We start from the raw sequence: 15,666 nt of genomic DNA, 5'->3' as shown, positions 1-15,666 counted from the left end.
AATGATATATAATTACAACATGGCTTCTGACCTATGTCTTCTCTATATCGCTTTATCCCTAGAAAAGAACTCTTTATAGTGTTCAGAGGTCCAGAAGGTTAGTGGATTGGTGGTTTCGTAAGGTATACCGGATAGGTATTCGACCTATATGAATACTCGAAAATACCCCGAAAAAATCTTCAAGATACTGAAACATTAGTATCAGGCATTCGGCTAAACCAAATACCTAACACTAACTCCATTTCCTTTGGGCTCTATTGCCTGAAAGACCAAGTTTTCAACGAGGCCGAATACTCAAGGACTATGACTCGAATCTTCCCATGTTTACCATGTTTGAAGGTATTAGGTACTCGGCGAAGCCGAATACTTGAGAACCATAGTTATAATGTTTCCTAAAAAAACATCTTCTATAGATAAATTCCCGAATACTATTTCCACCTAGATCTCATGTTGCATCAGGTGTTCGGCCTAGCCAAATGTTTGATACCTTTCGATAGTGCCATATGCTCACTTGATACCCTTCTATGGCATCAGGTGCTCGATCTAGCTGAATACCTAATACCCTTTGGTAGTATCAGACACTCAGCCTAGTCGAATACATGATACCCTTCCGTAGTATCAAGTACTCGACCCAGCCAGATACCTAACACATCCCATCCAACCTGTGATAACCAGCTTAAGGGAAAAACAACCAAGATTATTTATTAAAAAATCATTAGGAATAAGACCATTTCCCTAATGATAATTACATATGCATTACCTAAAGAGGTAATCTTGGGAAAGGGCCATAGCTCCAAGGCTCGCCAAGGTGTATAAATGGCTCATGAATATCAAGGTAAAACACTGTTGATTCTCATTTATTACCCTCATTTATTGCTTTCAATTGACATCTTACTTGAGCGTCAAAGTGTCTTTTGTAGGTACCTTACCCTCCGATGTTTCAAGCACTATTTAGAGAAGAAGGAAAATCATCTAGAGGACGTAAGCAAAGAAGAAAGTTACATGCCTACCCCATACAAGTACATAAGGAATTTAGGATCCTCAAACATCATTATAGTAGATTTATGGGGATTGAGTTCAATGCTTGAAGTTGCTTGGGAAAATGGTATTCGAAAACTTATTTTGAAACGTGATTCCAATGCAAGGTTGTAGTTCAATTTGTGGTTAAGGTTGTTAATCACAACAATATGTATAGAACCATGGTGGAATATATACATACTTTATTAGACTTTGATTGGGATGTGCACATTAAGCATGAGTTTAGGGAACCTAATTGTGTAACTTATTTTTTTAGCTAATATGGCTCATTCTTGGGAGCTAGGGTTGCATATTTTAAGGGATTCACCAGTAAGGTGTATTCATTTACTTCGAAAAGATTCTATGGGATTAGCTTTGTTTCATCTTATTCATTTGTAGTTTGGGCTTAGTTGTGTTTTGTCTCTATATTTTTTTCTCTATTAACAATTTTAACCTTTGCTATCAAATACTAGTGTAGTTGATGACGTAATAACTATCTTAACTATCAAATACAAGGGTGGAAACATTTTTTTTGTAAATTGTGTTTTTAATTTCTCATATTTTTAAACCAAGCTATTAGACAAGTTAATGAGGAATTAAAAATACAATTTATTAAAAAAAATTACATGTAGTTGAACTCTTAGACTCTTTGATAGCATGATAAATCACTAGGTTGCTAACATACTATTACTTGACAATAGAGACTGAAATTGTTATTAGAGAAAAATATAGGAACATAAACCTAAAAAGTTTGTTTATAGACAAAATTAAAATTTGTAAGAAACAAAATCAGTGACAATCATAATTAACTCTTAAAATTATGGTATGTCGTAGACATCAAAGTATGATTTCAAACTCGTGTCAAACTAATAGTTTGTTGCACTATTTAAAAAGAGCAATGTTATATCTTCCAAAATTATAGCATTTTTTAGGGTAAATAGTCATTTTTATCCCTAAATGTATAAATCACTGACAAATTGATTCCTAAAATATTTAAATTCAAAATTTCATTCCCAAAAATGTAAAAAGTGCAAAAAATTTATCCGGCCATTAACATTCGTTCATTATCGTTAATAAAATAGTTTGTGTGACACAGATGGATGAATTTGTCACAAAATTAATTGTCAACGTGATTATGCTGAATAGATTGGACAAAAATGCTAATAAGTTACTATTATTGGACCTAGGTGTCAATAATTTTTTATTAAACGAAAAAGTTTGTAATTGTTTTTTGAACGAAAATGTCAGTAATTTTGATTTTGGACCAAAATGTCAATATGTCTTCATTGGACAAAAATATCAGTAAGTTAACATTATTGGACCAAAATGTCAATAATTTTCTATTGTATCAAAATGCCAGTAATTTTTTTATTAGACATAAATGTTAGTAATTTTTTGTTAAACCTAAATATCATAATGTTTCTATTAGACTAATTTGTTAGATCCCAAATTTTGTTTCATTTAAGGGTAAAATATAATTTTAGGGTAAATATCCCCCAAATTTTAAATTTTAATCTTTCAGCGATGAATTTGTCAGCGATTTACATATTTTTCGATGAAAATGATTATTTATCCTTTTTTATTGGGACTCAAAAGGTGTGACTCATTTAGTTTGAATTTGCATAATTGATATGATATACATTAAACAAACTTAAGAAGGAATGAAAAATCTTAATTGTGATTATATTTTAAACAGGATTATAAATTTATTTTTTAAGGAAAAAGATATACATGTGCATAAAAAAAATTGCCTAAAAAAATAGAAGAAAAAAAAACAAATAATTTTAACAAATTTACATTTATCATCATTTAAAATGTAAATGTACTTATTTATTGCATGTAAACTAAAATGATAGTTAAAATTTGCAAAATTTAAAGATAAATTTAATATAAAATTATTTTATGAATTTATTTCATCTTTAAGTCTGATATACTTTAATTTGGAATATTATATATATATATATATATATATATATATATAGTTTTATTATGAAAAGAGTGAATTTTTTTAAATATTTAGTTTTAATATTTGCGTATACATTATTTAATTTGTTTCAAAATTTATAATAATATAAAATACCTAAAGAAAAGTACTCAATGATGTTAATTGAAATTTTATTAGAAAAAATCTCTTATTTAATGTTTAATATTGTATCATATTTTAGTTTTGTGTTAATTTTTTTGAACATCCTATTAATATATTTGTTTTACTAATAAATATTTGGCGTCTAATAGAAATATATTGATATTTAGATTCAATAAAAAAAAATACTGATATTTACGTTTAATAACAGAAAATTATTGACATCTAAGTTCAATATTAGGCTATTCTGAATAAATAAAAATAAAACACATTATTTGTGGCTGCTGGGATTCGAGCCCAGGTCTCCACGGCCACAACGTGGAATTCTCACCACTAAACTACAGCCACCTTTTGTTTCACACATTCTAATATAAATTTATTATATTTAATTAATTTAATCCATCATTAATGCAAATATCGTATAATAATGTTATGTGCCTGTTATAATATTACGAATAATTACATTTCCCCCAAGTCTCTTTTAACTGCTACTAGGAAGAGTTCCAGTTTCCTTGCTGAAAATTTTAGTGGGAAGGGAGTGGTAGGGATTGACTATAACGTGGTTACAAGTTTGGTAGGTGACTAATCCTTATCTTCTAAGATTTAAAGAGTGTAATTTAGCACACGTGAAATGAAAAAGGAACCTCCTCTTCAATTTTGTCAAAGCAGAAGATAAATCCAACGCTTTTCTTTGTAAAGGCATAGGAACATGGGATCTTGGGTACCAAGAAATTACAATTAACAAAGATTGCTAGTGAGGGTTGACGATTCTCAAATTACCCTCCTCATTTTGATTAAACTGGATTTTCCATTTAGGTAACTCTTAAGTTGATTTTTTTTTCAAGTCGGTAACTCTAGGTTGATGCAAATTAGAGGAAGAAACCTCATCAAAAAAACTATTAGACGAAGAAACATGACCATCAACCAATGTCATAATTTAGGTTATTTGATTCTTTTGGTAGAGATCTATCTGCTATTGGAACAATTCTACTCAAATAAGGAAAAATCACTACAATAAGCTGGGTAGATAATTTGATTTAAGAAATGTTTCCTTTTTTCATAAATAGTTGAAGAATATTATTTGATTTTTTTGGAAATGAAATAGTGAAAAATGATTTTTAATTTTTACAAATAGACAATAAAATGACATTTTTTATACTCTGCTTGGATCCGAGTCCATGATCCATGTTTATTTGACAGATCCATGTTTATTTGACAGATCCACGTCTAAATTTTAAAAATGAAAGCTAGTATTTCTTGCTTCTGATTGACACGCGCCAAGTGTGATGAACGCCCGACCAAACATGCATTTTATTATTTACTATTAAAATAAAATAAATATCAAAAGCAGTCTCAAAAAGTAGAGTTGCTTTGCCACTAATCTGATTGATATTTTTTGTTAAATGATTTGAAAATTATGATTACATTGGATTTGCGACGCCATTTCCTTAATGATCCAAAAATTAAATTCAATGGATAGAGTTCTTAACCTTAATGCAAGCATTCTAATCAACGAGACTCATGACGTTCCCCTCCCACCTTTCAAATTCGATGTGCTGGAAAAAAAATAAAAGAAAAAAAGAAGCAATAATGCATGAAAAAGATTAATTAATTATTGATGCGAGACAAACATTTTGATCAATTGGATGGAGCCTGTGACAACACTTTGATTTCATTGTATTTGGTACCCCATTTTCTTAATGGTAAAATTAAAAATAAAAAAATCAGCGGCCATAATTCTCAACAATGCTTGCATAGTTGCATAAATGATATAAAAAAAATTGGGTAAATAATCATTTTTGTCCTTGAACTAGACTTTGGCCCGTACGGATGCACACGCTCATACTCCTATTTGAGTATTGAAAAGTTGAAATAATTAATATTAAGTTACATGTAGGTAGTAAAATATGATTTTAAGGTAACATGTTAATATTATACATTGTTTGATATTGTTTAGAATAAAAGAAAGGATGTACAATAAAAACATGTGAAACAAACGATTACATGATTAGATAATATGTACCTCACTAAGTCATGAAAGATCAAGAACACTAAGTCATGAAACATCAAGAAGCAGAAAAAAGATTTGAGAAAAAATATAAGTCAACAAAATAAATTTATAATTAATCAAAGCATACAAATGCAAATAGAGGTAAAAAAAGAAAACGTAGAAGAAGACGGGGAGGGAAAATGAAGCACATCAAAACCACATCAACAGGGATAGAGGCAAAAATCAAATCTTTTTGAGATAAAAATTGAAAATGACGGGGGAACCACGTCGGAGAAGGCTCAGGAACACAAAAAAATTTAAGTTTTGACAGACAAAGCAAGAAAACGAACCTGTATTCATAGAGTTTGGAGATAAAAATAAAAAATGGCGGGGGAAACACGTCGGAGAAGGCTCAGGAACACAAAAAAATTTAAGCTTTGACAGAGAAAGCAAGAAAACGAACCTATATTCATAGAGTTTGGAGATAAAAATAAAAAATGGCGGGGGAAGCACGTCGGAGAAGGCTCAGGAACACAAAAAAAAAATAAGCTTTGACAGAGAAAGCAAGAAAACGAACCTGTGTTCATGAAGTTTGGAGATAAAAATCGTAACTTTAGAAGAAACAATGAACATGCAGTGAAAAAATAAAAAACCGAAATAAAAAAAATGCATACAAATGCAAATAGAGGTAAAAAAAGAAAACGTAGAAGAAGACGGGGAAGGAAAACAAAGCACATCAAAACCACATCAACAGGGATAGAGACAAAAATCAAATCTTTCTGAAATAAAAATCGAAAATGACGGGGGAACCACGTCAGAGAAGGCTCAGGAACACAAAAAAATTTAAGTTTTGACAGGCAAAGCAAGAAAATGAACTTGTATTCATGGAGTTTGGAGATAAAAATAAAAAATGGCAGGAGAAGCACATCGGAGAAGGCTCGGGAACACAAAAAAATTTAAGCTTTGACAGACAAAGCAAGAAAATGAACCTGTATTCATGGAGTTTGGGGATAAAAATAAAAAATGGCGGGGGAGAGAGAACAGGGGAGACAAAAATGAGAGAGAACGGCAAAATGCTGGGAATACCAAATGGGGGAGAGAGAGGGAGAAGGTGAGAAGTTGAGAAAGAGAAACAGAAGATTGACGCAAAAGAAATGGAGGAGAGAGAAGAAAGTTCTAGAATTAAGTGGTATTAAATGGGGAATTGAAATCCGCCAATCAGGGAGCGACATGTAAGCCAAAATTGATGTAGACGTTTTTGGGCGAGAAAACGGCTAACGACAGCACGACACGTGTAAGGTTTGGCACTGTAGGGGTCTTGTTTGTATAAGGATAGTAGATGTGTAATTCGCAGACAAATGTGTCCCTGAAAGATGAAAATAGAAAATTTAGTTCCCTGAAGTGTAAAAAGTACGAAAAATATATCCTGGCGTTAATAATAGATTGTGACTAATTATTATAATTTTGAAAAAATTTATAATGATTGCGACAAAATTTTGAAAGAATTATATCACACTGATAAGTGTCTGTTTTCGTTATATAATTTTTAAGTTTCATCAACAGTTGAGACATTCATATAATATTACCAATGAAAGTGAAATTTTATTGTTTTAGCGGATTCTTCTTACTTTTCTTCAACTACAAAAAAAATCAATCTTTTGGTTGTTAACTATTGAATAAATGCTATCAACACCGAAAAAAAGAAAAAAAAATACGGTAAAACGATAAGAAAATCATTGATTCTATTTAATCAAACACTATTTATTTAATTATTTTTTTAATAAATTTTTCATAATAAAATATAAATGTCTATTAGTATATGCAATGACATCAAATTACAAATTATAATAAAAGTTTGTTGATTTTTAATTTTTTTCTAAATCATACATAATTATTTTTTATTGACTGATCATTTAAAAAATCATAACCTTAAAAAAATCATTCCAAAGGAAGTGAGTGTTTTTTACAAATTAAAAGTGTGATTGCAATTGCAATTTTCCCTAAAAGTTATTCATGGATCTAATTTAACTATAATGCTTTATAATAAACATTTTTTTACTTGAACCTTTCATCAAGCATGAGAGTGTAAAAAATTATTTATAGTCTATAAAACGAGTATTCTTTTTTCTTTTAGACTCAATTTAATTTACGAGTTTGTTAAAAAAATTTTGTCACAATCATTATAATTTTTTTCAAATTATAATAATTAGTCACTATCTACTATTAACATTTGGATATATTTGTCGCACTTTTTACACTTTGGGGGACTAAATTTTATATTTTCATCTTTCAGGGACCCATTTGTCACCGGAGTGGGAAGACGAAAAGTCAAAAAATTTATATGACAAATATGCCCCTATGTTAGCAATTAGAGATGACCACATTGACAATCATTTAAGTGACAAATTTGTCCTTCTATGCCATGTAGGCTATTTTATTAACGATGACGGATGGAAATTAACGGTCGGATATATTTGTCGCACTTTTTACACTTTAGGGGACTAAATTTTGTATTTTCATCTTTCAGAAACGCATTTGTCAGCGAATTACACATTCAGGGACAAAAGTGGCTATTTACCCAAAAAAGTTTTAAAACATGTTTTGTCCTTGTAATTTTGTGAAATGTTTCTTTTTGTCCTTGTAAATTTTTTTTTTCACTTTAGTCCTTGTCATGTAACGTCGTTACATCGTGACGTTTATAGTCCTTGTCTTCCTCCGCTAAAAAACATGATGTGGTATAATTACGTTGCAAAATCACATGTCATACTGATGTTGGGTTTTTTATAGGCAAATTCTCATAAATTTAATGTAATATGAAAAATAAAAATTCATATTAATACAAAATTAGAAATTAGAAATTTCAAATTAACAATGAAGAGGCAGAGATCATGTTTCAGTTTTAAAGAGTCTTAAATTAGGGATTTTGCTGAGAATCGTTCATCCCTCTCTCTAAAGTGTGAAGACCATGTTCGAGACACAATCCCTGAGCTAGCATTTGCGAGAACGGACAATGTTGAAGGGTCTTTTATTGCATCATGTGAAGATAGTTTTTGGTGTGGAGCGTGGCCAGGCACGATGTAGAATACATGAGTAAAGGTAAGAGATTTTATTTCATGAATCGTGTTACACCCTCTATCTCATACATATATGTACTAATAATAAAAGAAATAAAAAATCAAACTTAATTAAAAGTTTTTAAAACACATTTAAGTACAAGCCTTTCAAGAGGGTAGAAGGCTCACATTCACCTTTCTAACATCATAATAAAACTTGTCCAAATAAATAATAAATTCACTTCGGCTCAAAACAAGATCGTCTAAAACTTCATACAATTAATATAAAACCTATACCCTAATGTAACATCCTATCAGAGCATTGTGTTCCTGTGTCCTCTAGCATCAGGTTCTTCATAGTCATCCACCTATTCATCTGCTCCCACGAACACAAGGTTCGAGATCATCAAATGATCCAAACACAAATAGCACATCGAGAGTGAGTTATCACATTCCTAACTAATGAAGAGTAACGAGACAACATGTAGGTATAAATATCATAAAAACAAAATAAAACTTACTTAAACATAGCTCACATCATTTCACTACTTTATCACCCAACATCACATCATAACACAACACGTCTCATTCATTTTTACAACATTCACGTACTCAAGGATCAACGCACAAAATCATTAAGTCAATCAATATTGATCAATACATAAGCGTTATGCAACATATACACTAAGACTCAATCCTATATGCAATGTGGTACCATGTCAATGAAAAATCTCGTTGGGCGCCTAGGAGTACATGACAAGACAAACCACACACTAGCAAGTCAGGTCACTCTCACTAGGTAAGATCATAGGGAGACCAGTCAGGGTCGCAGTATTTTGCGAGAATGCTCCAACTATATGGGATCAACATAGGCTTAAAGGAGCACTCAAACCGGGTGACCCCCAAGGCCTACACTCCGAAGAGTTCGTCAGGGCCTCTCCCTCCTGATTCAGGTCCAACCCAGAAAACATTTTAGCATACAAACTCTATCTATGAACTATACAAAACACACGACTCCTCAATTATTCTCAAAATAGTTTTAACTCGTCGCCCTTTAAGGGTTTTAGCATTAACCTGTCACCCTTAAAGGGGCTTAACATTAACTCGTCACCCAAAAAAGGACTTAGCATTAACTCGTCACCCTAAAAGAGTCTTATGGTCGTGTGATTGTATAATTCATAGTTCACAACTCAATGCACATATATATCTTAATCATATACATACTCAATTTATCACTTACACTCAATCTCGATTTCAATCACAATGGTATAATCTTAATTTAACACGTTATCACACCTCATGAATCATATACACTTTACCTATGAACTATGCAATACACACAACTACTCAATTGTTTTTCAAAATCATTTTATCTCGTCGGGTTTCCATAGTGGATCCCATCACAATACTTGTCTCCCTTAAAGGGTCTTACAATTATGTGATTGCACAGTTCATAGCTCACAACTCAATACACACATCTTAATACACATTTATTTCACCATTCATCACAGGTTTAATTTATTACATACTCACAATTTGAATCACCATTTCATAATCTCACTATAACAATTTATACAAAAGGTTTATCACAACATGGACAGTAAAATCCCTCAAATAATTTCACATAATTATATTAAAATCATGGGTCAAAACACAAAACATCAAGAGCACTCAAGTTTATCAATTAATTCTTATCAGAACATCAATTGCTACGTAAGGACAATAATATTGTATTTATAATTGTAAAGGAAAAATTATAATTTAATAAACACCCCAAAATAAACCCTAATTTAATCCTCTAAGTATCCCTATAAATGTTCTCACTAATCCCCAATTGTGAATAACTCATCTCTTACCTCTAAGCGGGCTCATGTGTCTTCCGATAGCGATAGCGACATCTCTAGCAATTTCTTGAGATTCCTCAATTTTTTCCTGTGATTGCTCTGATAGGGTTCCCAAACGTTAGAGAGAAGGAGAAGGGATTGAAGCCTCCATTTATACTATCTTTGTGTGATTCTGTTATCCCCCACCATGAATATTATCTAGCAAATCCCAACGGTGAAGGTGTGTGGAATCGAATCTTGAACAAGATATCAAACTTTTACGACAATCCAACGGTTAACGAATCCGGGATTGTAGTTTTACTGAGATAGTTTTGGGTTTCAGTGGGAAAAGAAAAGGTTACGATGCGAAGTGTATCTCTCTTAGATCTGACAGTTTCTCGTAATTTCCAACGGTGAAAAGCCTCGAAATTGAGTTGCAAACCTGGTTCTTAAATTTCATGAGGATACAACAGTGAATGAGTCCGAGATCGTCATTTTTTCTGAGACAGTGTTTCTGGTCTGCAGGAAAAAGATAGGATTTTGGGAGAAGGGGGAAAAACGAAAATGAGGAGAAGAGGAGGCATTGTCAGTGTGAAAACTGACCTAACATCGTTATTTATACCTAGGGTACTCACAACTTATTATTTACTCTATTTATTTAGTTTTATAATTTTATAAAAATAAACTATATTTTATTCTCTATCAAATGAATAAATAAAATACACTATTTATTTTCTCTAAAATCATTATTTTGATTAATAAAATTATTTCTCCTTATTTATTTCATTATAAAAAACCTTCATTTTATAAAACGCTATTTATTTATTTATTTTTACTAAAAAGCCTTTTTGATTTATTTACGAAAAATCGGATGTTACAATTCCACCCCCCTTAAAAGAAGTTTCATCCTTGAAACTTTGCCGAAAGATCGAGAAAAAGATATCACGCATATGGTTCTCAAAATCAAGTTGTGTGCCCAGTTGAAACACTTCTCTGTGAATTCGATCATAAGACTCATTTGCACTTAGCAACTAAATCCAACAATCCTCATTTACTCAATGATAGTATTTCATAAGTAATTCTTCTCACGAGAGTGACATCTAAACAATAATAGAATGTGAATGACATACTATTTGGAGTAGGATAATATCATAGAAGACACTGATGACAATTTGAAACGAACAAACAGACACAAAGAAATGTGACTGATCACATGGTCGACTCTTTTTCGAACATGGAACGGTTCAAGAAAATAAATATGAGTTTCAAGACTCTCACGCTCTACCAACTCTAGTTCACAAATGACTATCGAGAATACATGATTTGCCTACCCTCAAGTCTAAGTCTTTTCCTTCAACACGATCTTTCTCACTTTGGTATACTTAGCTCATAACTTTCACTTAGGTTCAAGAAATTGCAATGGTTCCAGTCTAAGGTTTGCTACCTGATACTTATTGGGTGCTAATTGAATAAGCAAAACAAATCACTTTTCACTTCTGTAAACTTGTTCAAACTTAAAATGTTATTGTGAAGGAGGACTTAAAATGTCATATGAGAGTTAGACTATGGTGAAGGAACGATGGTCTCAAGTCTGTTGTTGGATACAAAGCCATTAAGTGGGATATATATGCAATTGAGCTAGGGAAATATTTTGTTGATCATCAATGTCCTGCTAATATTTATGTTGAACAAGTTGTCGATGATGTTAACTGGTTTGAAGGCAAGCTTCCTAGAATTGTTGAGGGTGCAATTGATTCTCAAACTACCCAAGGTGGTAGGAGTGATAAGGGTACTGCTGAAGTTAAAGTCACTGAGAATGATGATCCAGTTAGGAGTGAGTTTGATGATAGTGACGAGGCAAAATGATTTATACCTTGGCAACAGTGAGGAGGAAAGGGCTCTAGGTTTGGATTATGATGTAGCCTCTACTATAGGTATAGCCAAGGAAAGAAAGTAAATATGAATGTAACAACTGTGAACTTGACTCCATAAGAAATTATTGAGAAGCTGAGTAATGATTTGCGACTTGATCCTATATTCACTGAAGACATAGACCAATCTGATTATGAAACTCAGGAATTGTGCAGTTTTGATGGTTCAAATGTTATAGAGGAAAGAGGCAAGAAGGATAAATTTCCTAAGTTTAGGAAAGAATAACGAGGAATCAACTTCAAATTTCAGTTTGGAATAGAGTTTAACACGTTGGCTAAATTTAAAGATGCTATGAGGGAGTATGTGATTCTTATTGGGAGGTTAGTTTCCCTAAAAATCACAAAACCAGAGTTAGAGTGTTAAGTAAGTCAAAAGGTTTTCCATTTAAGGCATTGGCCAGCCAAGTGACACTACTAGAAAATAGGCTTTTAACATCGATTATTAACCGATGTTGAAACTACCATCGTTAAAAGCATCAACGTTAATATCAATTTTTGAAAACCGATGTTAAACTAAACTACACTACATAGGTTTTCTAAAAAACTGATGTCGTATAGTAAGAAATAACAAAAAAAATGTAAAATATGTATAAACCAACATTAGTTTTTAGAAAAATCGATGTTGTGGTTGGCTGACATCGGTTTTTTTAAAAACTGATGTTGTGAATTGACGACAACATCGATTTTTCAACATTAGTTTTTAGAAAAATCGATGTTGTGGTTGGCTGACATCGATTTTTTTAAAAACTGATGTTGTGAATTGACGACAACATCGATTTTTCTAAAAATTGATATTGTTTTCTACTCACCAATATCAATTTTTAGAAAAACCGATGTTTTTTTGTAAGCAATGTGGAAGCAATGCTTTCAAAGGTTATTTTGATGATGCCAAAGAATCAAGAGTCAAGCAAATTCTAAAGATTCAAGAATGAAGTTTTCAGGAATCAAGTTTTAAGAATCAAGATTCAAGAATAATCAAGATCAAGATTCAAGACTTAGATTCAAGAATCAAGAGAAGAATCAATCAAGATAAGTATTAAAAAGTTTTTCAAAACATTGAGTAGCACATGAAGTTTTCATAAAATCTTTTACCAAAGAGTTTTACTCTCTGGTAACCGATTACCAGAAGGTAGTAATCGATTACCAGTAGCCAGCATTATTTTTCAAACTGATTTACAAAGTTGTAATCGATTACCATAAACATGTAATCGATTACCAGTGTTTTAAAACCTTAAGATTTTCAAAATTCAAAATGGAGAGTCACATCTGTTGATGTGTAATCTATTACACCTTAATGATAATCGATTACCAGTGACTGTTTTTGAAAAATTCATTTTTAAAAGTCATAATTCTTCAAGTGACTTGTTTATGAAGATTCTTTCAAAGTCACAACTTTTCTAAGTGACTAGTTTTAAAAGAAATTTCCAAGAGTCACAAACTTTGACTTGAGTCATCAAGAGATTATAAATATGTGACCATGGCATGAATTTAAAAATGATCCATCATTTCTTTCAATCATTCTATCTTTCAACATCTTCTTTCATTTCTTTCAACATAACTTTCTGGTTTCATTTCTCTTCATCCTTCTAAAAGTTTTTGTTCAAAACTTTCTCTTCCAAGAAAATTTCTTTGTTCAAAAACTTGTGTTATTCATCTTTTTCATTCCCTTCTCCTTTTGCCAAAAAGAATTCGTTAAGGACTGACCGCCTGAATTCTTTTTGTGTCTCTCTTCTCCCTTTTCCAAAAGAACGAAGGACTAACCGCTTGAATTCTTTTGTGTCTCTCTTCTCCCTTGTCAAAAAATTCAAAACGATACAGTTTGAGAATTCTTTTGATTCTTCCCTTTACCATAAACAAAAGATTTCAAAGGACTAACCGCCTGAGAATTCTTTTGTTTCCCCCTTCACAAAGTTTCGAAGGACTAACCGCCTGAGAACTTTGTCTTAACACATTGGAGGGTACATCCTTTATGGTAAAAGTAGAGGGTACATCTAGTTGGGTTGTTGTAACTGGGAACAAGAGATGGTACATCTCTTGTGGATCAGTTCTAGTGGAGGGTACATCCGCTAGGTTGTTCAAAGAGAACAAGGAATGGTACATCCCTTGTGAATCTTTGCTTGTAAAGGATTTTACAAGGTTGAAAATAAATTTCAAGGACCGCAGGTCGCTTGGGGACTAGATGTAGGCACGGGTTGTTGCCGAACCAGTATAAAACTCTTGTGTTTGTCTTCTTCTTCCCTACACTCTTTATTTGCCGTTGTGCACTTTAATTATCGCTTTTACTTTTGGTTAAGTTTTTATTTCAATTCTTTACTTTCTTAACAACATAATAAAAGCCTAAGAAGGGTAGATTTTTTAATTAGTAAAGGTTTAGTAATAATTAATTCAACCCCCCTTCTTAATTATTCCAAGGCCACTTGATCCAACAAACAACATCGATTTTTCTAAAAATCGATGTTGTTTTTTGGAAATTTTTTTAATATCCTGTTTTTTTTTTAATTATTTCAAATTAACTTGCAAATTGAAAAATATAACCAATTCAGATAGTTTTGAGACAATTTTTATTAGGCAATTCAAATTTTATCCATAATAATTGAATATTTACTATCAATTAAAAGAAATATTTAAAGTAATAAAAGCCAACACATAAAATCATTTGTAACCTAATCTAAATTAACATAACTCTACAATTCTAAAATGACTTAATCACCTAGTGTTTCTTTTTTAACTTTTAGATAATATCTTGCCCACTAAATGCGAATTGCTTTCATTCTCTCTGTTCCAATGGTCTTGGATTGGTAAAATATTGTATGCTATAATAAAACATAAGTTAATAAGTATACATAATAACAATTATAACAAATTGAGTTAGTTTACAAGTAAACAATTATCATTTTCCTATTATCCTTGAAACCTGCTTGGACTATCGTTGACATCCAATGCATTACGTAGTACTCACACTCAATGCTGTCTTTTTGCTTATGATGGAAGCTTGCTTGTGGGGCTTCTATGGAGGCTAGATCTTTGGGCTTCAATGAGGTCCTTTAATGGTGATTTTCCACCATGGAGATGCAGCGGAAGACAAAGGAGAAGAGGTGAGAGGAGGCGCCATCCACTAGGGAATAAGCCATGGAAGAAGGAGCTTCACCACCAAGATGAGCCTTGGATAAGAAGCTTGGAGAGGATGCTTCAATGGAGGAAAAGAAAGAGGGAGAGAAAGAGAGAGGGGGGAGCATGAAATTGAAGGAAGAAAAAGGAAGAGAAGTTGAACTTTGAGTTATGCCTCACAAGACTCTCATTCATCAAAGTTACAACAAGTGTTACACATGCTTTTATTTATAAACTAGGTAGCTTCCTTGAGAAGCTTTCTTGAGAAAACTTCCTTGAGAAACTTCTTTGAGAAAACTTCCTTGAGAAGCTAGATCTTAGCTACACATACCCCTCTCATAACTAAGCTCACCTCCTTGAGAATCTTCCTTAAGAAGATTCCTAAAGAAGCTAGAGCTTAGCTACACATACCTCTCTAATAGCTAAGGTCACCTCCTTGAGATGAGAAGTTAGAGCTTAGCTACACACACCCTATAATAGCTAAGCTCACCCCCATTCCAAAAATACATGAAAATACAAAAAAAAAGTCATTAGTACAAAGACTACTCAAAATGCCCTAAAATACAAGGCCAAAACCCTATACTACTAGAATGGCCAAAATACAAGGCCCAAAAGAAGGAAAAACTAATTCTAACATTTACAAAGAAGAGTGAATCCAACC

At 32.1% G+C, this 15,666-nt stretch overlaps 1 non-coding gene across 1 annotated transcript; it reads right to left on the bottom strand.

The window, feature by feature from the left end:
* Positions 1–3,376: 3,376 nt before the first annotated feature.
* Positions 3,377–3,448, bottom strand: TRNAH-GUG (transfer RNA histidin (anticodon GUG)). Its single transcript has one exon. It is a non-coding gene; the product is annotated as a tRNA-His (tRNA).
* Between the last annotated feature and the right edge of the window lie 12,218 nt (positions 3,449–15,666).

The sequence above is a fragment of the Glycine max genome, chromosome 1 (genome assembly GCF_000004515.6).
Source record: "Glycine max cultivar Williams 82 chromosome 1, Glycine_max_v4.0, whole genome shotgun sequence".
NCBI lineage: Eukaryota > Viridiplantae > Streptophyta > Magnoliopsida > Fabales > Fabaceae > Glycine > Glycine max.
Note: the sequence above shows the minus strand (reverse complement) of the source record. Positions and strands in the feature narration are given on the sequence as shown.